Source organism: Ambystoma mexicanum, chromosome 6p (genome assembly GCF_040938575.1).
Source record: "Ambystoma mexicanum isolate Mex_15411 chromosome 6p, UKY_AmexF1_1, whole genome shotgun sequence".
Lineage (NCBI taxonomy): Eukaryota > Metazoa > Chordata > Amphibia > Caudata > Ambystomatidae > Ambystoma > Ambystoma mexicanum.
The window spans coordinates 1,047,436,842-1,047,464,528 of NC_090935.1; positions in this window are offsets into that span (position 1 = coordinate 1,047,436,842).

Sequence of the window (27,687 nt, forward strand, 5' to 3'; positions counted from 1 at the left end):
CATATATGAAAAACGAATTACACTTGATCAAATACATTATTTCTCAGGGAACACAACAAAGGGAAGAGAAAACTTAATACAGTTGTCAACTATAAGCACCAATGTTGCTGGATTATCCCTAAAAAATACCAATTAGTTGCTTAACAAATGGACTGCTAGCTCTTCTTACGAATTATGTCCATAAGATTTCTTTGTATTAAATTAAATGATTAGCCTAGATTCCAGTCTCGACAATTTACGATCTCTATTGCCCTTTCTTTTCAATTCAGGTATATGAGCTAATGCATAGTATTTTAAAAGAGAGGCATGATTGTTGTGAGTCTCAGCAAAATGTACTGCCAAAGGTTAATTACTGTCCTGATGTAAAATGGCTTGATAATGTTGCAGAATACGGATCTTGAGTTGGCAAATAGTGGATCCTATATAACATTTAGCACAGGGACAACTGATGGCATACAGCACATATCTAGTTATCCAGTTTATCTTATCTATGATGTACCATTTTTTCTGTTCAAATAAACCATACTTTACAAAGGTTATCTGACTGCATATTTACACATTTTGCATGTCCTGCATTTGTCAAAGCCATTCTTAGCTTTCATACTCCTTAACCAATTAGTATCTTGAGTAATTGGTTGTAACATACTTGGGGAAATAAGATCCTTCAATGTTTCAGCTCTCGAAAATGTCATTTGTGGAAAGTTGCCTATCACCAGAGTAAGATCAACATCTGCCTTCAAAATAGGCCAATGTTTGTTCAATATCGATCTAATTTGCTGTGATTGTGAGCTAAACTGAGTAATAAATCTAATGCAATTGGAGTCTTTCTTTTTTCTTTAGCTTTCAAAAGATCCTTTCTATTATATTTAGATATTTTGTCGTAAGCAGTTAACAATACTTTGGACCTCATCACGAGTTGGAATGTAGCCCTTAAATCCGGTGGTAACGGTATCACAGCCGCATTTAAGGGCTGGCCCTATCGCAAGTTGGGCGCTAAACAGGCTGTTTTACCTCCAGCTTTTATCTGGAGATGAAAATCCCATTTACCATCCTGTTTTCGGCAGTATTACCGCCGGCTGTATTAGCCCGCACTATTAGCACTGATAAAAAGGCTCCATTGTATCCAATGCTCCCAATGAAAATGGGGATTTACCGTTAACACCCAGTCCGTGATCTGGTGGTAATACCGCCGCACCGATCGGTGCTAAGGCTATTACATTTGGGCGGTATTTCAGCCAGAATACAGCCCAACTCGTGATGAGGCCCTTTGTCTAGAGTATTCACTTTCCAGGAACATTGCTCCCATATTGCTTGCTTCTTGCTCAAAATCATTGTCTGTCGAACAGTTCCTCCTGGCTCTAACCATTTCGCCAAAGGGTACAGTATTAATCAGACTCTTCAGATTATGGCTTTTACCATGTAACAAATCATTCAATGCAATGTACTTCTTGTGTAACTTGCTACAGATTTGATTGTTGATTATGACATTTCTGATGTCATCTTTGATGTCCTGGTTGTTAATCTTAGCCATGCACAGTGGTGGCACGAGTTATTATTTTCTTAGCTACCATAACTGCTGAATTTCTTGTTTTTTTTCTCGATTTTACTTGTAACCATAATGTCCCTTTAACAACGGGTTTTCATAGAATTTGATAGGTTTTTGTTACTACAACTTAACCATAACGTCCCTTTAACAAACTTTTTTACTGAATTTCCTAGGTTTTTTTTAGTGCAACCTAACCATAAGGTACCTTTAACAACGTTTTTTCACTGATTTTGATAGTTTTTTATTGGTACAACTTAACCATAAGGTCCCTTTATCAAAGTTTTTTAGTGAATGTCATAGGTTTTTATGGGTGAAAATGTTTCATGATGTTACATCAGTGAATATAAGTTATTAATAATTCCTCTTTTAACATATATGAAAGAACTATAAACCTCCTTTAACAAACATATTGTTTGCAATGCATACTGATGTGTGTCGTTATCAGCAGTGTATGCTGGGGATTGAACTCATGGTTGAATTGCCTTGGGCAGGAGGCTCAACCATGACCCCAGCCCCATCAAACCACCCCCCGTTATCCACTGCAGCTACTTTGCATCCTAGTTCAGTGTCCACTATACCTTCATAATGTGACCAATGGCCAGTGCTCATGGCTTGCAACCATGGCCAGTCTCCACAATTCATGGGGCATGGGCTTCGGCTATGCTGCATGTCCCAATAAGAAAATCAGAGTAGACAATTGTCCCTGCTGAGGGTCGGCCCACTGCCCAGGCACCAAAGTTATATCACTATTTTGTGTACTTACTTTTTGACACTTTTGAAAAAGTAAAACACAGGATAGATTTGCAAAAGCATGATTTCAGGTCCTTGCTGATGCTCCTTGCACAAATTTGCTCCAATCCCGTCCATGTTTTATTTTTTGAAAAGTGTCAAAATGTATGTACAATAGTCATATAACTTTGACCCGCTTCACAAAATCCATTCAAACTTTGCACAAACATTCAAGGTCGTGTGTATGATTTTTTGCAAATGTTTGTGCTGATTTGTCAAATGGCACTAAAGTTATAAACCATCTGAAAATGTTGAGCCCCCCATCTAATTTTGCCCCCCCTTGACAAAGTCCCACCAAACTTTGCAAAACATTCAAAGTAGGGTCTAAAATCGGTTTATAAATTTGTATGCAGATTTGTCAAACTGCACCAAATGTATAAGCCGTTCAAACATTTTGGGACCCACTGGAATTTGGCCCCCTCTTGGCAAAACCTTACCAAACTATGCAGAACCATTCGGGGTTGGGTCTAAAATGATATTGCAAAATATCATGCAGTTTCATTGAGTGGTGTCAAAGCTATAAGCCATCAAAGAACTGCTTTACATCTACCCTATAATGCATAAATATGCATGGATGTCCTCGAACCTTTGGCAAGTCTGCGAACATTCCAGCAATGTCCCTGAACATCTGAGATGTTTGCAGACTTCAGAGAAGAAAAAACACCAGATTTTTGGTTTTTCTATGGCCACATCTCATCCCATTCTCATCGGCCCTCAACTCCCCAAACATTGTTTAATTAGTTTGACAAGTGTAATGTTTTTAAAATGTTTTACCTGCAATGTTCCCGAACTACGGGTGCAGTTCTCAAATCCAACATGGCGTCCATTTCTAAAGTTTTGACACATCTCATGTTTTCTACTGACCAATCAGCAGGCATGTACGATGTCTGTGAACGTCACACGGCCCTCTGATAGGTCCAAAGGTGTCCGCGGACACCGAATCAGGAAGTGAGTCTGCAGACTGAACGCAGATATCACAAAAAATCTTTTGACCTACTTTTAGCCCATTTGAAAAATGTATACTGGACAGATATACACCTAATTTGCAAAAGCATGCTTTGGGGAAAAGCTGCCACTCCTTGCACAAATTTGGTGCAAATGCGTCCAGCGGTTTGGACTGTAGTCGCAAGCAACATTTTGTTTCCATTATGTCTATGTGGATTTCCAAAATTTTGGGCCCTGCCTATAACTTTACCTCCCTTGATAAAAACCACACCAAACTTTGTAAAATCATTCAGAGGTGGTCATATACTTTTTTGCAATGTTTGGTGAGGATTCGTCAAACGGTGCCAAAGTTATAAACTGACCAAATACTGCTCTTCCTATAGGTTGTGCAACTTAAACATAACTTCAGGGCTGCCACGGCAGGCCCTGTAATAGTCTCTCCAGCCATTCAGTGCACCAGAGATTAGAATTTAGCACAGGGAATGCAACAGCACCAACATTACTTTCCTCCCCTGCTGGCAGACACAGAACTTGATTGGCCCTTCTAGAGCTCTGCCTCAAAGGAGAATGAGGAAAACTCTTTTCTATGCCCTTTTATGCTGCTGCCATTTTCATGGTTTCTCAGAGCCTTCACAATCTAAAGGTGATGGGTTAAGGGACTAATGCAGTAGCAGGGGTAACAAGACAATATTGTTTTGTAGTGCACCAGGTTATATAGCACTGGTGGATAGCATGCAGTTCAGACTCAACATTGAAAGCTCCAATTGCTTTCTTACATTGTGATAGTCTTTTTATGAGACAGCTACTGTTAAAAGAATAATGTAATAAGGATGTTTTGAAGTTCTTAATAGAACAGTGAATGCATATGTTTTTCCTACAGTATAAAGAGGGAATAAACAGTCACAAAAATATTGGTGAAAATTATCATGCTTATGACCATCCACCACCGTGATAGTGCTCACCAGTAAGTTCCCTCCTATTGGCTGTCAACGACAAGTCGTTTTTGCTAAGGTAAAGGATGGAGACCACTGCTCTAGAGTATGGTGGGTGACGAGGGTTGGTGATAGAGTCGAACGTTTAGACAGTCTTTGATTTATGTAATGCTTGTTGTCTTAAAAACAGGGAGTCAAGCTGAGGGTGCTATTGTGGGGGGTCTTACCTTGCCCTTTTCATTAACTCCATTCCAAAACCCCCATGATGCACGGTGTCCTTTTCGCAAGCCTCATTCTGCTTCTATTGTGTCATTTCCCTTTGGTTAGCAGCCTGCCATTGCTGCATGGGAGGCATTTTGCGACTGAAACCTTGATCATGGTTTCACTCTGAAATGACCTGCCCACAGTGCCTCACCTAGCACAGATTTCTGTTTCTATTGGGCGGTGCACCTGGCCGGGCCAGTGAGGGACACCAGACACAAGTATTCTTTGGAAGGCATTAGGCGACATTTATTACATTTCTTAAATCATCAAAATGTGACAGACCCATAACATTATCAAACTATTACGTCATCAATCACCTCACCATTATGTCATCATTACATCATCAATAACATCATCACTACGCAATTGAGCATGGGGCAGTGGCTATCGCCCCCCATGCACCGCGATGGGCCTGAAAGAAATATGTGACCCCCCAAAACCGACCAGACCCCTAGACCCGCTTCACCTAGCCCGGATGTGTGAGGACCACTCTATGAACACCTGGAATCACACCTTATAGTTCCGTGCTGAACCTAGGACCATGACCTAAATTAAGCAATAAACCTCCCTTCCAGTGCATCCAGTGACCCAAATGGTTGAGCCCATTGCTCAATTCAATGCAATGTGCCCCAACCTACCGTAACACACCCTCTCAACCCCTGATCTAAAGGGTGGGTGGGCTGGAAAACAAAAAAAGGTGCTGTCTTTGAAGCTCACTGGTCACAGGCAGGGCAAAAGAGTGGGAGAGCACCTTGCGCTCCCTCATTTTATACCCACCCGGGGCACGTAGGCTCTCTACTTCTGGCGCAAAGTAGCAGCACCTGCCAGTGACATCACGGTGCTGCCTCGCGCCATGGTGTTCCCCCCAATTCTGGTGCCCCTCCCTTCTTGGATCAACCCCACTCCTCCAAATCTGCTGACCTTGCTAAACGTCAGGCTGCTTATGTGGGAGGCACAAGCAGCAGGGCCAGTGAGGGACACCAGGCACAAATATGCTTTGTAAGACATTAGGTCAAATTTATTACATTTCTTACATCATCAAAATGCGACGGACATATAACATCATCAAACAATTATGTCATGAATGACGTCATCATTATGTCATCATTACATCATCAATAACGTCATCATTACGTACTTGAGCATGGGGTAGTGGCAGTGGCCATCGCCCCCCACACTCTGGGACAGGCATGACGGAAATATGTGACCCCCTAAACTGACTAGCCTCACAGACCCGCTCCCCCTTGCATGGACCGATGAGGACAGCTCTATGAACCGCTGGCATGACACTTAACTGTTCCACACCGAACCTAGGACCATAACCTAAATTATCCAATATATCTCCCTCCTAGTGCTCCCAGTGACCCAAATGGTTGAGCCCATACCTCAATTCAATGCAATGTGTCCCAGCCTACCCCCCATTCCTGAACAGTACTTATGCTCGTCTCTTGAAACATACTGCAGCCAGAGACCATGACCGCTGACCCATTGCACCCCCGATCACCATCGCAACCACTATCCTAATGCGCCTCCACCTACGGATGCCCCCTGCAGCGACATCCCCTGTTATGCAGCCCTTCAATCGTACGTACGTACTTACATATACAAAGAAACATGCACCCATTCTTCAGGTCCTCTTGGCAGAAGCCACCTGGGAATTCCTGGATGCTCCCTTTTGGATTGGGCTGACCACTGTACCACTCTTCAACCTCTGTGTAGCTCGCAGACATTACCACCACCCTAAGAAGTGCCTTTGTTTGCACTGCTGGCCAATCCACTGGCCAGGAAGCCTGCGGTTATTCCCCCATTTGTTGGGTGTCATCTAGAGATACAAAATAAGACAGGTTAAATCAATATCATATGCTAGACCCAAAAACACAGCGAACTAGCCAGCCATGGAACAGGGAGCCCTCAACAGGGCCATAACCCCCTTGCCGTTGCAAACGGGAGGGGGAGAGCCACACCCTCAGGTCGCACCACTGACGTTCCCAAACAAGGGCCTAGCGTAATGGTCCCTAAGACCCACGAGAAACCGCCAGTCTGCGTGTGACGCAATTCAACCACCTACAGTCATCCACTCTATTCCTAGCACCAGGGCATGCCCCACACCTGTCACATCCCTCAAGAAACTATACCAGGGGAGCCTTCCATCCCTCGGCCTGAATCCAGTGCCCCCCGGGTACCTATCTCCTGGCCTCAGCAGACCCGACCTGCCTGAAATCCCGCTTGACGTGGAACCACCCACACATATGGCTCCGGACACCAGGACTGCCACCAGGGGGGAAGCATCTATCACATGATCCCCTAGAAACCACATGTCTTTCAGTATGTGAACTGCTCAGCAGAAGGTTGAGACCCCTCACTCACCACACCCCTTGAGAAACGATACCCGGGAAGCCCACGTGGAAGCTGGGAGATCCCGATCTCCAGGCTTCCACAGAGTCTACCTCCCCAAAGCCCTCCAGCCCCACTCAAAGTGGGACACCCACACCAAATGGCTTCAGACACCTGAACTGCCTCCATGGGGCAAGCATCTATCACAACAAACCCCCAAGAAGCCACAAATGAAAACCTGTCACTCAGCAGAAAAGTTGGGGCCCCTCACCTGATACACCCCTTGAGAAACGATACCCGGGGAGACCACAGGCCCTCTGCCTGCGTCCAGCGCCCTTGGATCCTGATCTCCTGGCCCGACAGACCCTATCTGCTCAAAGCCCTCTAGCCCCGCTCGAAGTGGAACCTCCACCCAATAGCTCTGGACCCCAGGACTGCCACCAGGGGGAAAGCCTCTATCACACAAGCTCCCAAAACGCCAAAATGAAAACTCTCATCACTTAGAATGGGCAGATGCCCAGCAGAAAGGTGAGGCCCCTCCCCAGCCACACCCCTTCAGAAACAATACCCGGGGATTCCACAGACCCTCAGCCTGCATCCAGCACCCTCGAATCCCAATCTCCCAGCCCCCATAGACCCCACCTGCCTGAAGCTCTCCAGCCCCGCACGCATTGGGACCCCCACACAAAAAGTGTCTCCAAGCACCAGGACTGCCACCAGGGGGCAAGCATCTAACACAACAGCCCAAACCTGAAGCTAAGTATGAGCAACGTATGCATGCAGGAGGGGACAAACCTGAGAGGATCCTGGCATGGCTATATAAGAGTGAAACCCCTAGACCCATGATCAGGTCGCTATCAAGAGAAGATGGGAGGGTGGTTGACACCCAGGGAGGAAGTCAACCAGGAGTTCGTAGATTACTACGGGCGGCTATATGCAGACGATGGGGAGGATAATTGCACAATGATAATGGAGACATTGGAGGACCTAGGATTGCCACAGATTAGTGCTGAAGAGAAAGGGGAATTAGATGAACCGATCACTTTGGAGGAGATAGAGGAGGTGGTGAGACAGTTGCCCACTAGTAAAACTCCAGGGGCCGACGGTCTCCCAAGTGAATTCTACAAAACTTTCAAGGTAGAGGTGCTTCCCCCACTGTTGGATATGCTGAATGAGGCATATGAGCGTGGCAGGCTGCCTGAATCACTCAGAGAAGCGATTATAATACCGCTGCCTAAACCAAATAAGCCCGGGCATAGCTGCGGTTCATACAGGCCCCTATCAATGTTGAACCAAGACAGTAAAATACTGACGGCGGTCTTGGCAAATAGATTGAGGAGGGTCATTGGCAAATTAATACATCCTGATCAGACAGGCTATGTCCCCAACAGAAACATAACCAATAACCTTAGAAGGCTCCACAGAGTTATCGAACACGGAAATGAGAATGAAGGTGAACTAGCGATTGTGTCATTGGACGCAATAAAGACCTTAGATTCGGTGAAATGGCCATGGCTGCTGGCGGCCCTGGACGGCTATGGGATGGGGCCTGGATATCTGCAGTGGGCTAAGATGTTATACAGCGAACCGCTGGATAGAGTTAAAACTGGAGCAGTAATATCGGAAAGGTGGCAACTTGGTATGGGCACCAGACAGGGATGCCCATGGTCCCCTATGCTTTATATACTGGCCCTAGAACCCTTGACGATCTAGTTGAGACAATAATATGATGCAATAGGTATCGCTGTGGGAGGTGAACGACATCTGATATCCCTATATGCAGATGAAGTGCTGTTGTACATACGACATCCGGAGGAAAACCGCCAATATGTACTGGAAGTGATGGAGAGATATGCCGAGATGTCTGGGATAACGGTGAACCCACAGAAGTCCAGCATGTTTCCGTTAGGCGGATACAAAGAGACCCCCCTGGAACAACTGCCTGTGCTACAGATCCCCTGGGTGGTAGGCATGTTTCGCTATTTGGGGATAGACATATACCACACGGTGGACGAGGAGCATAGGTTCAACACAGAGGTAGCTATCGAGAAAATCGAGAATTGCATGAAGTTCTGGGTAAAGCTACCTCTAGCTATGATGGGGCGTGGGGCGATGCTGAAGATGGTGGTTCTGCCTAGGCTCCTGCATTACTTTGGGAACATCCTGCACTGGATACCAAAGAAATTCTTCACTAAATTAGACAGAATGTGCAGGGATTTCCTGTGGCATGGCACGTGGAATAGAGTGGCCCTCTGGAAACTCCAGAATTTCCATGAGAAGGGGGGTATAAAATTGCCCAATTATGAAGTCTACTTTGTAGCTAGCCAATTGCATTTTGTCGCTAAATGGCTTTCAGGTGAAGTGACCTCTGAGTCCAGGCTGTTTGGACAAGATTGTGCCCCATTTTACTTGAAGGAGATGTTGTGGCTGCCCAGGACAGAAATGGAAGGGCGTCCCAAGTTGATGGTACTGGGGTGGAGGCTGTGGCATAGAGCATGACAGATGATGGAGAACCTGTCCCCATGCTCCCCGCAGGTGCCACTTGTGGCACTGGCAGGGGGAGATAAGCAACTGCGGATGATAATCAGGAATCACTGGGAGCCGGTTGGGTTGGTAACAATGGGTGACATCTGGCAAGAGGGGACTATCATAGATTTTGAGGCGCTGGGAGAGGAAACTGGCTTGCACATGGGCCAATATATCACATACCATAGAGTGGTGCAGAGAATTAAGAACACATGGCCTAAAGTGGTATTAGTGGAAGAACCTGATCCTATCATAGATATGATATATGATATAGTGGAGGGTGGGCATGAGATATCCAGACTATATGAGATGGTGATGTCTAAGGTTGGTAAGGAAGTAGTACAATTGAGACTAGACTGGGAGGCGGAAGTGGGGACCCAGATGGATGATGGGTTGTGGGAGCGAGCCCAAGGGTACCACAAGAAGGTCTCGAGGAATGCGAGATTGAAGCAGATACAATTGTATATCACACATAGGGCGTATATGACACCCCAAAGTATATCGAGGTTTAAAAATGCGGGAAGGCAGGGATGCCCTAAGTGTGATGAAGAGAATGCGGGCATGGTGCACATGTTCTGGTCATGCCCGATTATTGAGCGCTTCTGGAGCGAAGTGGCACAGAAGCTAGCTGAGAAAGGTGTCAAGATTGTGGTGGATACAGTGTGGGCCTGTTTGTTGGGGGGATTCCCTAGACCACAGAAACTTCAACATGTGAACAAACTAAAGGACCGAGCATATGTGCTCGCAAAAAGAAGAATTGCTATGGGGTGGAAGACATGCCATGGACCACGATTAGAAGTGTGGTGGAAAGATCTGCAGAAATGGGCGGAGGTGGAAACCATGGTATGGCTAGAAGCTAGCAGTGCCGGAGGGGAGGAAGAGGCAGAGACCCTGATGGCCTGGAAATTACTAATAGCGGAGTTGTTTGGGACATACAGGATCCATTGGAACCCATAGAGGGGGAGACCCTACTATAGGAGGTGAGAACGAAATATGGGAAGTAGCAGGCTCGGCATGGGGGGAGGGATAAGGGGAGCAGTGAATATGATTAATCAATATATTATGGCAATGTTATCAATATACTGCAAGTTTGGTTTGGATTATTTGTTTGAATAACTCAATAAAAATTGTTTTAAAAAAATAAAAAGTATGGGCAACGTATTGCGATCATTCCCTATCTAGAATGAAAGACGACCCATACCAGAATGCAAAATTCAGCAGAAGGCCAACACTAGCCCTTGTGCATGCTCCCTTTCTCAGTGAAGGACCTTGCCCACTGACTCCTGACATTGATCCGTAGCCGGAGAGGGCCAGCCAGACCTCCTCCCTGGCCCCTACCCACTGATTGCAGCCTCCGTTTGAGGCCTTCCGAAACGCTGTTAACTTTTCTGGATGAATGAGTCCAATCACCTGACTGTACACACTGAAAGCACAAATAGACTTGGGAAAGTAACTCCAGACAATGACTGCAATACTTTAACATAGGCTAGTAGCTTTACCCAGTATTGCTGAATAGGTATCCTGTAAAATGCCAAATTTGTATCACATGCCTCAAAAAAACTCCCCCTCTGGTACTATCCAAACAATCTGTCACAAAAGGAACAAACTGCTGTTTTCAACTGTGCGGCACTTTGTTGCAATCGCACAATTGAATGGAAATAAGATGCACGCTAGCTTCCATCTCACTTTTCAGAAACACATCTCAATGAATGTAGATTTTTAGTGTGACATTGATCACAGAAAGTCTCAGACATGAATTATGCATTTGAGCCTGCACCGATCTCACCCATTCTGGCAACTATGCCGCTGCCGCCAAAGAAGCCACCAGCACCAGCTTGGACCCACCTACTAATTAGAAACAAAACTCGCCTAGCCAAGAAAGATAGCTCACCCTGAAGCAGCCCCTGTAAAATCAGTAACATGTGTGCTCCCTTGCACGCGCCAAATAGCCCTGGATTCGCAATGCTCCAGCAATGATTCAAACAGGCCTGAAACTTTCTGCCCTCCCCAGCTTTGCCACGCCACAAGCTTAACACTGCTACCACCACCACAGCGCTAACACTGCTGTGCCACTCTGACAGAAAATTACACATTTCCTTTCAAACTTAAATTCCTGGGTAAGTAAACAGAATTCAATCAGCACATGACACGGCTGATTCTACGCATGCACCCATCAAGTCCCTAACTGTTAGCAAAGTCTCAACTAGCCATTCTACAAACTGGTAAATCACAGGCCGGCCTAATACCGATTTCCGCAGTCCACATACACAAAACCACAAATCTGTCCATCTTGCCACTCTAGCCAAAGCCACGTCCAGTTCAAACAATCCTTTTCTCTCCTACCTAAGGACGTGCTTCTAAGCTCTCCAAGACGCGGGGAACATGGGATACATTCATTCATAAGGCCTTGGAAATTTCTGAATGATATACAATAATAATACGCATACTAGTCCTGACGACATTTCTGCTAATTCAAGTGCGTTAACAGGTATTTGTGGGGTCTAGGGGGGAGGAGAGGGGGTACAAGAATAACAACTGACACTAATGCAGGTGCGTCAGTGCCCTATTCTTATGAAAATCGCCCAGGGGAGGTAATTATCTTAATAGGGTGCCGGAGCACCCTATCGTTGTTAAATGCTCCCCAGCGAGAGCATTTAGTTTCAAAAGGGCGCCTTCTCTGACCACGGCAGCTCGAAGTGGCCCTTGAAAGGCTCCCCGAGCTGGTGCCCTAGCGGCTAATGGCACCCCGGGTGGTCACTTCGGCAGCCCACCCCTTAGGCCCGACCAGGGTGAGGGCATTGGAGTCCCCCATCTACTCACACCAAACCTCAAGGGATACCACGTCCCCCTATCTCCTCAACCTGATGCTCCATTCGAGCCAGTATGGCCACCCGCTTCTGCTGATAACCAGGAAATGATCAATAAGCAGCATCTGTGTGCAGGGCTACAGCGTGTCTAGCATCTCATGGTATCAGGAGGGATGGTGGGATACCAAATGAAAGCCTTAGACATCATGTGACAACCTGTTAAGACGGATTTCTGAACTCTGTCCTGGTGGCGCAGAAGTTCAGAAGGCCAACCTAATTACTTGGAACAGGGTAACCTCTGGACGAGCCAGACCAATCAAGGTAGCGATCGCGGCGGTCAAGACTAGGTCTCAAGAGGGGTGAGGGTGACTGAAAGCCCGCAATGAGCACACAAAGCAAGAGCGCTTACAAACTACTCCAAACAGTTGTTATATCAAAAATATATACACATTTATTTTAAGGCCATTAAAATAATGACCGTAGCGAGAAAATCACAATATCACAATATTAAGCCAACACATACCATATCAACACAATATATATACAAATACGACAGTCGCAAGCGTTATATGCACGAAATGTGTAGTCCACCTGAACGGGAAGGAAAACAGGCAGTGCGATAATGCTTTAGACTCAGTTCGCCTTCAAAGGCACCTAACTAGATGGAAGTCCGAGCCCTGCGAAAAGTGGAGCCTTGTGCTCAAAGTACCTGCACACGCTGGTGCCAACGGGCAAAAGGAGAAGCTCTTCGGAGGAAGTCAGGCAGTTCGGGTTAGTGCACAACAGAAGAAGAACAGGTTCCGCGACTCGAGCGCAGCCTCCACAGTGAGCAGAAGCAGAGCGCGAGTACGGACAAAAGGGTGCTGTTTTTACACAGCGGGGAAAAGCAATGGGCTACTGCAGGAGGGCGACCAGATCCTAGCTATACTACTCACCGGTCCCCGATGCAAGCAGACCCAGGCTTCTCCACATTAGTTTCAGCAGCTGGCAGGTTCAGAAGAGCCGGGAATGCCTCGTCGTCGTGTAGAGAAAAAAGACGTCCCAATCAAAGAAACCTGCACAGTTTTGTCACCACCGCAGGGCAACGGAGCGGCCGTGTGTATCTGAGCCAAATGTACACTACTCACTTCAGACTTGGGAACGCCAAGTGTACGAAGCGTGTGAGAGTGACCAGGACTCGAAATACAACACAACCTGGCGGCGGTTACAGAGCAAGACTCCCGTGTAAGCTGGTCAGTCAACTGGATGGCCCAGAGACGCTTCCGAAGGCTTACTGGCAGGAGATGATGAAGTCGCCGAGAATAGCTGTTCCTACTATTCCAAAGGTCGAAGCACCAGTACAGGCCTTCTGGTTCGATCAAAGGAGGAAAGGGTTTCACAGGACGACAGCAGTGCAAAGGAGGAGTCCTTCAGTGGGTCACCAGCGATTCCTCGGTCCAGCCTCTTGGTTGCAGGATACTTGGCTCCTGTATTCCTTCGTTTGTGAGAACTCAGGAGATCGACCTGGTAGTGGTGTTTCCAGCCCCCTCTTATCCACGGTTCCCTTCGCGCCAAAACGGAGGGGAGCCAATGGGAGATCCGCTCATCAACACACACACCATTCGTGGACCAATCACGGACCACGGTGGTCCCAGGCATTCACACCACCCTAGACTCTCTGGCACCCAGGATGTGTATTGGGACCAGACATCCCAGCCCACACCCTGGAGGCACACAAAAGACATGTAGAAGCCCGCAAAAGCATCCGTGTTTCGCGGGAAAGTACATGCCCAAATAAGGAAGGCCCCGGGTCGGCTCGACCTGGGGAAGGTGAAGGGAGCAAGACGGTCAGTGGACAGGACAAAGGAGCCTCGTGGTCTGGCCATTTTGGGAGCCAGGCCACCATTTGGGTTCAGCACGAAAAACGTGCTTAGAACGCCAAAAGGAGCTCAAAATACACAAAACGATCGCTGCCACCATTCCAGTCCCTGATTGACTTGCACCGATCAAATACAATCCTAAACGAGTATCTAGGGCCTGTAGAAGGCTAGAGACCCAAGAGAGCTGTAACTTAGCTTACAGTGCCCTCTTGTGTCATGTTGCACTAAAGCCGCAACATGATAAAAGAAACTACGGGAAACAGCGTTCCCCGGTACTGACTGTCTTAAGGGCATGTCAGTTTCCCCATAAGAAAAGGAGCGAAAGCCCAGAGGAGTGCAGCAGAAGGCTGCACTTCTCTGGCAAAGTCAAGAACAAGGTGAAAAACAACAGCAAAAAGTTTAGGGGTTGCCACATGGAAGGAAAATTACCTACAATTACGAAATCTTTCCTAACACAACCCACCACCGAAATTACCAGAAGTTGCTCCTGGTGTTGTGAGGTGGTATCCTGAAACTTAGGCACTCTGATGCCTCGGACGGTCTGGAGGCAAGTGAAAGCAGGAGGGCACAGGGGCTACCGTATCCGCTCCCGGACATTCCGCAAACCTGCCTCCAGTGGCAGGGAGATGGAAGGCATATTTGAGAATTATGGTGTGGCCATTGGGGGTGACAGGTTCAGTGCAGCAAGAAAAAAGCCCTATTGTTGCACAATTTGGGACCAGAAGGGGGCTGCGTATTTTATGGTCTTGCAAGAAGTCAGGGTGAGATTGTAGGAGAAACAGATGAGTACTCTGTGCACTCAAACAGATAGAGGAACATTTCGAGCCTACATCGAGACATGTCTTTCAAATATCAGCTGTGTCAGGAGAACAGAGTGGACCAGTCGATGAGTTCATAGTTGATGGGTGCTATTTAAAGATGAAGGTCGACTCAGCATCACCATGGACCATTATATCCGAAGATACCTTGAAAAACAAGTTAGGAAAGGAACTTAATGTTCTGAAACCAGCCAATGTACAGCCGTGTGGGTATGGTGAATCTGCCATTGAATTGGTGGGACAATTCCAAGGTCAAGTATCATACAAAGGCAGGAGGTGCACAGCAGACATTCTTGTAGCAAGAAAGGGCGCCTCACTGCTTGGCTTGGACGAGCAGAGGAAATTGGGAGTGCAGATACAAGCAAATGCGTTAGATCCCGTAACCATAGCAGAAATGGATGACAGATGGACAAGAGAGTTTGCTGAGGTCTTCACTGATAAACTAGGAAAGCTTAAGGACTTCGAACACAACATCAAGCTTAAAATGAATGCGCAACCTGTGATACATAAAGTGAGACCTGTTCCTCTAAACAAGAGGCAGCAGCTTTGTGAAGAATTGAGTGACCTTGCTCAATAGGGGGTAATTGAACACACTGGTGGTACAAAATGGCTCTCTCCTATTGTTCTTGTGACCAAGAGTAATGGGAAACTGTGTGTGGACCTCAGGGGGTTGAACAAGAACATTCCGGTAGAAAGACACCCACTCCCCATAATAGCAGAGACCTTGGCCACACTGGGAGAGCACAAATGGTTCTCTGTGATTGACTTGTCTGCTGCGTACCACCAAGTACCTCTGTCAAAGAAATGTCAACATTTAACAAAGTTCATTACGCCTGAAGGGACATTTAGGTTTCTACTCATGCCTTTTGGTTTGGCTTTGGCCGCTTCGGTCTTTCAAAAAGTGATGGAAGAAGTTCTGAAAGGCATAGAGAGTGTGGCAGTGTTTCAGGATGACATTTTAGTGTATGCTGACGATGGGAATGAGCATGACAGGGTCCTAAGATGTGTGTTGGTAAGATTGAGAGAGGCAGGCTCACAGTACAAAGGAGTAAATGCAAGATCAGTGTCAGAGAAGTTGAGTATCTGGGACATAAAGTTTCCAGTCATGGTGTATCACCTAAGAGCACATTGGTGGGGAACATTTGTAAGGCCCCAGCACAAGTTGACAAAGAGCAATTAAGATCATTTATGGGATTAGCAGAATTTTACCACAAATTTATGAACAAGTTTGCCTCCATTTCGACTCCATTAAGAAATCTGCTTAAGAAAGGTGCACATTTTAAATGGTCCGAGGATTGTCAAATAGCTTTTGCAACCATAAAGGAGGGCATTGCAAGGGCTCCATCATTGGCTGGTTTTGTATCAGGAAGGAGGACCATACTGTCTGTAGATGTGAGTCTTTTAGGTTTGCGTGCCCCATTGTCTCAATTTGACTCAGGAAAAACGGAACACGTCATAGCGTTTGTTTCGAGACCATTAAGGGGGGCAGAAAAAAACTATTCTGTAATAGAGAGAAGTGCTATCGGTATTTTGGGCAATACTTCATTTTAAGTTCTTTCTATGGGGCCAAGAATTTCAAGTAAAAACAGACCATAAACCTTTGATACAACTCATGAGTAGCTCACACTGGGCTAAGGGTTCGCCCAGGATTGCTAGGTGGATGGTTTACTGGGTTACAACTTTAGAATAAGTTATATACTTGGTAGGGCGAACGTGGTTGCTGACTGCCTATCTAGACTTCCAGTGGAGAATGAGGACATGATTGATATAACCAGAGAACAAGATATGGTTATAGCTGAGGTTGCATGTGATGCGGAGCCAATTATATGGAATAAACTCTGCTTTGTAAGAACTAAGGTGTGAAGGTAAGAAAGCAGGATAAAAATGCTCCTTACTTCTTACAAAGCAGAGTTGATTCCATATAATGACTGGCAATGATCCAGAATCAGGCAAGGTGTGTCCTGCAGCCTTTTCAATGAAGCACTGCCTTTATGAGGTCATTAACTCTTTTGTTAAGTTCTCAAGTGTGTGTCCTGCAGCCTTTTCAGGGAAGCGCTGCCTTTATGAGGTCATCTACGGCCTCCTTTAGATGTGCACAGAAGCCTTTCCACTTGTATACATCTATTGCCAGGCAACTGACATCACAATGCTCAGCTGTGAGGCTCTGATGCCGAGCGAAGGTAGGCCATGCCCCTTTCACTCCCAGAACCGTAGCACGCGGCTAATCTTGACGAAGTCACACGAGCGGGCCTCGCGCAGCTGTGCACGTGTGAGCGCGAGCCCCTCTTCCCAAATGGCTCTTGCTGTCCCCACAAGCACACCTCCTGACCTGGGACATGGGCAGGCAGGGTCACAGTGCCTGCTGCTCAGGGCCTCCTTCTCTCCGCTCCTCCTTCACCTGATCATTCGCAAAGCGGCACACAAAACTGGATTGCGGGCACACAGGACAGGATTGCGGACCTCCGGAGCACCGCACGCCTGGACCAAAAATCCCTGTAGCCAATGTTGAATTGAGGCAGAGGCAACGAAAGAGGTAAGAGAAGTTTTATTAAGTAAAATCACAACGAGCAGCAGGCACTGCTTCTCAGATCGCTAACTCCAACTGCATTCGAACCCCTGACAATTCTGGAACATCAGTCAGAGGTAAACATACATACACATAGGAACACTCTGACATCATAATATATAACCTAGTACATCCTCCACTAAAGCATAAGCAAACAGGAACAAAAGTACTTCTAAACCTAACACAGGGCCACATTAAGGACTGACCAAAACACTAGAGAAAGTAATGTACCAGGAATTAGGTAGAGGGAGACTAACGATGACTCTCAGTGCCTCTGGAATTGTAGAAATGCAAAGTTATGGGCAGCACTCGGTACTTGCAGTTGGCTTGCTGTGTCTCGTGGGTCCCAGGTAATTCAGAAGGTGATGTGCAGACTTCGCACCCAAGCAGCCTGGACTAGGACCAGCTCGCCTCTTCTGGCACACCTGACGCCATCAATTGAAGAACACGCTGCGGGAACCTGTTAAGTTATGAGGCGGACGCGACTCTTAGTTACATATTTATTATTTAAGTAAAAGACCGCAAGACACAGCAAGCGCCCTCCTGAGAGGCTGGCTCCAACTGCCCTTTGGTAACAAAAGAAAACATCTCATACATTCTAAATAGAACAAACACATACCTACAATCCAAACGGAATGAGGTTACCTCATAAGATCAATACATAGTGTAATGTTAACCTACTGTAAATGTGACTCTTTGCACAGTATTAAGAAACCCATTCCAACACATCTCCTTCCTTTAGTAACAAGATTTAACCCACATAATAATCATTTAACTTGGTTGGTCTGTTCCTGACTCTGCTTGCTTTCAGACCACTATCACTGTTACTATTTCGGTCACATTCAGCATTCACTGCCTTATCTGCATGTGGCCCAAACACTGAAGCCTCTTCTGTCTCATGAGACCACTCCTGGTCCCGCTCTTCACTACCTTCAGCAGAAACCTTGTTACTTTTGGCTAGTCTAGACATTGCCCAACATTCACCACCCTCCATAATAACAACATTTCCCCTTATAACTGCAATTCTTTTGGGACCAATGAATTTACTAGTGATGCATTTAGGAGATACTCTTGGATTTTTGATGTAAACCCAGTTCCCAACAGACCAACTCACTCCTCGAACAGACCTCTTGTTATCAAAACGAACTTTGTACTCATTCTGAGTCTCCCTAACTAGATCCATAATTTTTTTTCTGTCAATATTCACACTCCTCGCTAGATTCAACCAACCCGGACATAGTTTTGTACCTGGGTGTCTACCCTTGAGAGATGAGAAAGGTGAAACACCAGCAACGGAGTGTGGAGACACACAGTAACTCCAGACCATTTCTCTAAGAACTGTCTGCCACTTCAATCCCGAAGCCATGGCCAACTGCAGACCACCTTTAAGAAACCTATTCATTCTTTCCACTAAGCCATTCGCTCTGGGTTGGTACAACGCTGTCCTGTAATGTTTGATACCGTATCTATTAAAAAATTCCACCATTCTGTCCGAACAAAATTGTACCCCATTGTCTGAGACGAGCTCCGAGGGAAACCCCTCTCTGTAAAACACTTCCTCAAAGAAAGTGATCATTTGAGAAGTGGTTGCCTCCCTTATAGGTTTCCACTCGACCCATTTTGAGTGATAGTCAACAAGCACAATGATATATTTAAAATCTTCACCCAACTCCTGAATGGGTCCCATCAAATCCACTGCTAACTTCCTCCAAGGCTCTGCTGGGACACTAACTGGCCTTAAAGGTGTATCTCTAACAATTTTAGTTTTATCACTCCTTTCACATTCCTTACATTTCCTGACAACTCTTTCCACTTCACTATCTATTCCTGGCCACCAAAACGATTGTCTTATGTGTCTTTTGGTGCCTCCCATCCCCAGGTGACTCTGGTGAGCTATTTCTACAAGTTTGGATCTAACTCCAGAGGGAGGTATGATCCTCATCCCCTTCCTAAGTTGAGACCCATTCTCCGACAAATTCAATTCCTCCTTGATATTGTAGAACGCATCAAATTTCCTCTCCACCAGATCTTTTCTAGGCCAACCTGTTTTGACCCACACTTTCACTTGGCCTAAAATTTCATCAAGATTGTCAGCAGACACCCATTCTTCTTCACTTATTGCATTCGGCACCATTTCACAAATACTGACAGAAGACTCCTCCTTCACATTATTGAAATCTTTGGTCTGGATAGGTAGTCTGGACAGGCAGTCGGCAATGACATTCTCATCCCCAGGAACATACACCATCCTGAAATCATATGCCAACAAATCAATCATCCACCGGGATATCCTTGGCGAACCCTTATTCCAGTCGGCACTGCCCAACAACTGAACCAACGGTTTGTGATCAGTTTTTACAAGAAATGATTGGCCCCATAGGAAAAATTTAAAATGACTTACTGCCCACGAAACAGCTAACGCTTTTCTCTCAACTACGGAGTAGTTGTTTTCCGCCCCCCTTAGTGGCCGGGAGGCAAAAGCTATAACATGTTCAATGCTCCCTTCATACTGAAACAGGGCGGCTCCAAGCCCTAACATGCTTGCATCTACAGCTAGCACAGTCTTCCTTCCAGATATAAACCCCCCAAGGAAGGAGCTTTAACTATGCCCTTTTTAATTTTACCAAAGGCTTTCTGGCATTCATCCGACCACACATATCTGGAGCCCTTCTTCAATAAATCTCTCAAAGGAGACGATATATTAGAGAACCCATCAACAAATTTGTGATAATATTCTGCCAACCCCATGAAAGAACGTAATTGTTCCTTATCATGGGGCTGTGGAGCATTCACAATGCTGTCCACCAAAGACTTTCTAGGAGAGATACCATTGCAAGAAATTATGTGTCCCAAATAATCAACCTCTGTCATGGCAATTCTGCATTTTTCTCTTTGTACCGTTAACCCAGCATCCTTAAGTCTAATCAAAACAGATTTTAACACATTGTCATGTTCAACATCATTCTTGGCAAAAATGAGAATGTCATCTTGAAACACAGTCACGTTGCTAAGCCCTTTGAGAACTGTTTCCATCACTCTTTGAAAAACGGATGCCGCTGAGGCCAAACCAAAGGGCATACGCTTATACATAAAAACACCTTCTGGAGTAATAAATGCTGTTAATTGTTGACATTCCTCAGACAACGGCACCTGATGGTACGCAGAAGACAGATCTATAATGGAAAATAGTTTAGGCTCTCCTAGAGTGGACAGAATTTCCGAAATGTTAGGCAAGGAATGTCTTTCAACCACAATGTTCTTGTTCAAACTGCGTAAGTCTACACACAACCTCATTTTACCATTTGCCTTGGTAACTAAAATGATGGGGGACAACCATTCCGTAGCTACTACTGGTTCAATAACCCCTTTTTCCATCAGACTGTCAAGTTCTTCCTTGAGTTGCGCCCTCATCTTCAATGGAACTTGACGAACTTTATGCACGACAGGTTGAACATTATTTCTCAATCTAATGTGATGCTCAAAATCTTTAAGTTTGCCAAGGCCCTCAGTAAACACTTCAGGAAATTCCTTGGTCCAGCAATCTCCCACTTCAGCAATTGAAACTGGAACAGGTGCACTGGCTTGTACTATTATCCCCAATTTCTTCTGTTCCTCCCAACCCAGTAAGGAGGCTCCCTTCTCTGCCACAAGGAACGTGGCTTGACAGATTCTTCCCTTGTAGCACACTTCCGAAGAGATTTGGCCGACAATATTTATGTCAGAGTTGGCATATCCACACACTCTAATACTGGTAGGAAGAATAGCGGCATCATCCTTTTTGAGGACATTTCTCAAAGTGTCTCTGGATATGATGGACCAAGGTGAGCAAGAGTCTACCTTCATTGAAAGTTCAACACCACCAATTCGGAATGTGTCGACAGGGCCTTTAGAATTATTGGCCACCTCCAATATCTGGAACACATGTTTAGGGGTCATCTCTTGAATGGCAGAAGTTTGATGAACATAGTATCCTGTCTTACTGTCAAACTCCTCACTATTCTCCATTTTGGGTTCCACACAGTTGATTGATTTATTTTTGCAAACATTTGCAAAATGACCCTTGCCTTTACATTTGAAGCAGTCTGCATTCTTGGCCGGGCACGAGGGAAAATTCATTACATGTTTGAGGCTGCCACAACGAGAACACATCCCTTTCACATTCCAAGCTCCTCTCTTCATTGTGGAGTAATTACCCCTCTTCTTTTGATCCACCACACACACCGAGGATTGATCAGCATTTGATTTGTCAATCTTGAGTTCCTTCAAGTACTCAGAGGTTTGTTCAATACTTCTCGCCATTTCAATCGCCTCTTGAAGGACCATATCCTTTGCCAGTAGCTTCTCCTGAATTCTAGGATTGTTTGTACATCTGACCAGCTGGTCTCTGATGAGCGAATCAGCTAATTGCTCAAACTCGCACGTATAACTTAATGATCTGAGACAAGCAACATATGATTCAACATTTTCAGATTTCTCCTGAACTCTCTGAAAGAACTTGTGTCTCTCAAAACTGACGTTCTTCTTAGGCTCAAAGTGGTCTCTAAGTTGCTTAAGGGCAAAGGAGTACTCATCCATATCCCCAGCTCCCAGGTCACGATTTCTAGGAAGTCCATCATAAATCCTGCGCCCTTCGGTGCCTAGATTATGAAGAAGGAGAGCTTTCTTACGTGCAGCAGGAAATCTGTCTCCACCCATGGCCACCAAGTAATTCTCAAATATATCTTTCCACCGATCCCATGGGATGACAGGACGGCCTGGTTCGCTGACAAAAGGAAGAGGAGGTGGTATAGAGGTCATGTTTATTCAGGAGAGAGAGACACTAATTTCCCAAGTAAAATCCGGGAGCTGAAATGTGTGTGGTTGACAGTGGTGCTGGTGCTTGGCAAACAAGATAAGCAGCCTGGTAATTGTAATTCCCTTGAAAAGGCTTGATATGTTTTACTAATGCAGAGTGTCACAAGGGAGATCCGTAGCGCACAATGCCGAGTCCCAGTCAATGCCAGCACTCCGTCAGGCGTGATGCAACAATAGACAGCTGGGGAGTTGATACGCCGAGCAGTGGGCGTGTACAGGAGCATGCAAGAACAGCGAGCCCTTTTTCCGGCTCTGGCGAGACGCGCGTAGCGTCAGCGCGAGCCTCCGTGAACGAGGAAGTCTCGAGCCTCGTAGCGGTGACGTTGCGATGTCCCTCACCCACTTTAAATGGAAAATCGCGTGAAATGTGGGCACAGTACTCACTCCGACCTTCTCCGGTGAGCCGCTCCCTCCGCCTGTCTCTCGCCTGCCGTGTCGAAGGAAGGGAAGCGTCAAAAGGCTAAAGCTAGCCTAAGGAAACATAGGAGCGATCCGAACACGCGCGGGTCTTCAGTATACTTTGGCCTCGTCGCCAATGTTAAGTTATGAGGCGGACGCGACTCTTAGTTACATATTTATTATTTAAGTAAAAGACCGCAAGACACAGCAGGCGCCCTCCTGAGAGGCTGGCTCCAACTGCCCTTTGGTAACAAAAGAAAACATCTCATACATTCTAAATAGAACAAACACATACCTACAATCCAAACGGAATGAGGTTACCTCATAAGATCAATACATAGTGTAATGTTAACCTACAGTAAATGTGACTCTTTGCACAGTATTAAGAAACCCATTCCAACAGAACCTTTCCTCCAAACGCGAGACGATGTAGGCATCCTAATCAAACAGTTCATCCACCAGAATTATAAAGTTTCACCTCTACAATGTTTACCTTTCCTCTGAAGGAGCAGTGACGTGAAGCCGTCAGCAAAACTGCGTCATACATAAACAGTCATGTACTGCTCCGGCCACGGATTACCTTTACTGTTGTAAGCACAGCTCGGTCTTTTGATATTTCTGTAGGCTCCGCTAATAGGAGCCACTTGGCCCAACCGTATTACATTGTTTAAATAATTGTTGAGCAGAGCTCCTTGCAATTCAATGAAAAATGCACGACGTCTCGTCTGGGTCTAGTCTTGAGAACAGGGTCCTCTCTTCGGCGAGCTATGGTGGCTAGCAATGAACAGCTCACACAAATCAAGGCAGCCTGCATGTCGCGATAGGTGTACAGTTTTGGATGGTCGCTCCTAAATGACACGCGAAGCACTGGTGGCAGGTGGGCCACAGCGTACGCCTGTCAATAGACTAGTTAAGCATAATGAATTGCCTTTGGCTGGTGCCGGCAACTGGCCCATTAAACGTGATACAATCTGGCAGCTGCCGGCGTCGTGAAATGGCCGTCCTTTGGATGATTTGTGCTAATCTGCCGCTGTAGATCCTCAGCTGGCCTTCCCCTGTGCATGAGCGCGCCGCCGAGAGCACTAAGTGCTCCTGAAAGCTAAAAAACGGCCACTTTATTTACAAACACCCCATCGCCTGCAGGGGGCACACGCAGGGAAGTGTATAGGCCACTGGGACCTCTGGGGGCATGAGCCGGGTGCACAGAGACTCACTCCGGAGACGACCGTGGAGAGCAGCTGTGAGGAGTGGAGGGAGATGAGGGGTCAGGATAGACGCGTGGAGGCTGGTGGAGTGAAGCCGTGGACAGAGACTGGCCTCCAGTTATGCTGATGGTGAACACGAGGTGCCAAGAGGCTTGCCGATGGAATATCATGTCTTGACCGAGATCCATTTTCAAGGCTATTTTATCAATGCGAAGGGGCTCACACTTATTTTACATAGGTAGACCCCAGAAAACGTCCGTCCCACCCATCAAGTGCTCTGGCTCAGAATGTAGTGATAGCATGTAGCAGTCCAGGTAAAGAAGGGGCACGCGGGAGTGATGGGAGCTGATGTTTTCAGAGGAATCAACAACAGGGTAAATATAGGAGTGACCACGCACAGGGGCTCATGCATGGACACGACAATTACTTACATCCAGCTAAGCAAGTATCTAGATCTAGACAACTGAAACAGAGGGCTCATGCTTAGACATGCTAACTACATGCATCCAGTCGCGCAAGTACCAAGACACCTGAAATAGAGGACTCATGCTTACACATGCAAACTGCTTACATCCAAACCATTGCCTAGACACCTGAAACAGAGGGCTCATGCTTAGACATTCTAACTACATGCATGCAGTCGTGCAAGTATCAATACACCTGAAATAGAGGACTCATGCTTAGACATGCAAACTGCCTGCATCCCGTCGAGCAAATATCAAGACACCTGAAACAAAGGACTCATGCTTACACATGCAAACTGCTTGCATCCAGCCGAGCCATTGTCTAGACACCGGAAAGAGAGGGCTCATGCTTAGACCCTCAAATTGCTTATATTCAGCCACACTAATATCCAGACCCCTGAAACAAAGTTCTCATGCTTACACATGCAAGCTTCTTGCATTCAGCCAAGCAAGTATCTAGGCACCTGAAACAACGGCCCCATGCTTAGACCAGCAAACTGCTTACATCCAGCCGAGTAAGTATCTAGACACCCGAAACAGAGGGCTCATGTTTAGATATGCAAATTGCTTACTTCCAGCCAAGCAACTATCTAGATACCAGAATGAGAGAGCTCATGCTTAGACGAGAAAACTGCTTTCATGCAGCTGAGCAAATATCTAGATACCCGAAACTGAGAGCCCATGCTTAGACCTGCAAACTGCTTACACTTAGCAAAGGCAGTATCTAGACACCTGAAACAGAGGGCTCATGTTAACACATGCAAACTGCTTACATCCAGCCACCTGAAACAAAGGCTCCATGCTTAGACCTGCGAACTGGTCACATCCAGCCAAGCAAGTATGTAAACAGCTGAAACAGAGGACTCATGCTTAGACTTGCAAACTGCTTACATCCAGCTAAGCAAGTATTTAGACAGCTGAAACAGAGGGCTCATGCTCAGATATTCAAACTGCTTGCCTCCAGCTCCGAAGAGAAGATGCATGCTTAGACCTGCAAACTGCTTACATTCAGCCCAGCAGGTACCTAGACAGCTTATACCGAGTACTCATGCTTGGACATACAAACTGCTACATACAGCGTAGCAAGTATCTAGACACCTTGAACAGAAGGCTCATGCTTAGACATGCAAACTGCTTAAATCCAGTGAAGCAAGTTTTTAGTCAGATGAAACTGAGGGCTCATGTTTAAACATGACAATTGTCTACATCTAGCCGAGCAAGTATGAAGACACATGAAATAGAGGGTTCATGCCTTGACATGTAAACTGCTTAGTCCAGCCGAGCCAGAATCTAGACATGTGAAAACAAAGGAGTTGTTCTTAGACATGCAACCTGCTTACATACAGCCTAGCAAGTATCTAGGCACCTAAAACAACGCCCCCATGCTTAAACCGGCAAACTGATTAGAGCCATCCGAGCAAGTATCTAGACACCCGAAAGAGAGGGCTCGTGCTTAGATATGCAAACTGCTTGCTTCCAGCCAAGCAAGTATCTAGACACCCCCAAAACGGAAGTCTCATGCTTAGACATGCAAACTGCTTACATCCAGCTGAGCAAGTATCTAGACACCCGAATGAGAGGGCTCATGCTTTGACAAGAAAACTGCTTACATCCAGCTGAGCAAGTATCTAGACACCCGAAACAGAGGGCTCATGTTTAGATATTCAAATTGCTTACTTCCAGTCAAGCAAGTATCTAGACACCGGAATGAGAGAGCTCATGCTTAGACGAGAAAACTGCTTACATCCAGCTGAGCAAATATCTAGATACCCGAAACAGAGAGCCCATGCTTAGACCTTCAAACTGCTTACATTTAGCAAATCCAGTATCTAGACACCTGAAACAGAGGGCTCATGTTTACTCATGCACACTGCTTACATCCAGCCACGTGAAACAAACGCCCCATGCTTAGACCTGCAAACTGGTCACATCCAGTCAAGCAAGTATGTAGACAAGACCTGCAAACTGGTCACATCCACTCAAGCAAATATGTAGACAGCTGAAACAGAGGGCTCATGCTTAGACATTCAAACTGCTTGCCTCCAGCCAAGCAAGTATCTAGACACCCAAAACAGAGGACGCATGCTTAGACATGCAAACTGCTTACATCCAGACAAGCAGGTACCTAGACAGCTTAAACAGAGTGCTCATGCTTGGACGTACAAACTGCCTACATACAGCCTAGCACGTATCTAGACACCTGAAACCGAAGGCTCATGCTTAGACATGCAAACTGCTTAAATCCAGTGAAGCAAGTTTTTAGTCAGCTGAAACTGAGGGCTCATGTTTAAACATGACAATTGCCTACATCCAGCTGAGCAAGTATGAAGACAAATGAAACAGAGGGTTCATGCCATGGCATGTAAACTACTTAGTCCAGCCCAGCCAGCATCTAGACATGTGAAAACAAAGGACTTGTGCTTAGACATACAACCTGCTTAAATACAGCCCAGCAAGTATATAGGCACCTGAAACAACGGCTCGTGCTTAAACCGGCAAACTGATTAGATCCATCCAAGCAAGTATCTAGACACCCGAAACAGAGGGCTCATGCTTAGATATGCAAACTGCTTGCTTCCAGCCAAGAAAGTATCAGGACACCCCTGAAACTGAAGCCTCATGCTTAGACATGCCAACTGCTTACATCCGGCAGAGCAAGTATCTAGACACCAGAACGAGAGGTCTCGTGCTTAGACAAGAAAACTGCATACATCCAGCTCAGCAAGTATCTAGGTACCCGAAAAAGAGAGCCCAGGCTTAGACCTACAAAATGCTTACATTTATAAAAGCCAGTATCTAGACACCTGAAACAGAGGGCTCATGTTTACACATCTAAACGGCTTACATCTAGCAGAATAAGTATCTAGGCACCTGAAACAAAGGCCTAATGCTTAGACTTGCAAACTGGTTACATCCAGCGAAGCAAGTATGTAAACAGCTGAAACAGAGGGCTCATGCTTAGACATTCAAACTGGTTGCCTCCAGCCAAGCAGGCATCTAGACACCTTAAACCGAGGGCTCATTCTTAGACATGCAAACTGTTTAAATCCAGCTGAGCAACTACCTATACACCTGAAACAGAGGGCTCATGGTTAGGCATGCAAACTGATTGCATCCAGCTCAGCAACTATCTTGACACTGAAAACAGAGGACTCGTGCTTATACATGCAAACAACTTACATCCAGCAAAGTAAGTACTTAGACAGCTGAAACAGAAGGCTCTTGCTTAGACATTCAAACTGCTTCCCTGCAGCTAAGCAAGTATCTAGACACCTTAAACAGACGGTGCATGCTTAGACATGCAAACTGTTAACATCCAGCCGAGCAACTATATAGACACCTGAAACAGAGGGCTCATGGTTAGACATGCAAACTGTTT